This window comes from Phaethon lepturus, unplaced genomic scaffold, assembly GCF_000687285.1.
Source record: "Phaethon lepturus isolate BGI_N335 unplaced genomic scaffold, ASM68728v1 scaffold26843, whole genome shotgun sequence".
Classification (NCBI taxonomy): Eukaryota; Metazoa; Chordata; class Aves; order Phaethontiformes; family Phaethontidae; genus Phaethon; species Phaethon lepturus.
Window position 1 is genome coordinate 2,374 of NW_010530117.1, and position 271 is coordinate 2,644.

Here is a 271-nt window from a genome sequence, read left to right on the forward strand (position 1 = left end):
CCATCATGGGGCTGTAAAAGGGAAAAAAAAAAAAAATAGCGTCGCTAGCCGAGGCGTTGGACCAAGCCTTGGCTCTACCAGAAGGGGGGGACTTCTTCCAGGCGCTGCCCTTCAGAAATTAAGCGTCAGCTACCAGGAGGGATGTCTCATCCCTGCGCCGCTGCCAGAAAGGGGCTGTAAGTCGGGAACGTTTAATTTGCGACAACACCTACGGCTGCGTGGGAAAAGGAACCTTCTCCAAGTCACCGCCGCGCCGTTTGGGCTTTGCTGC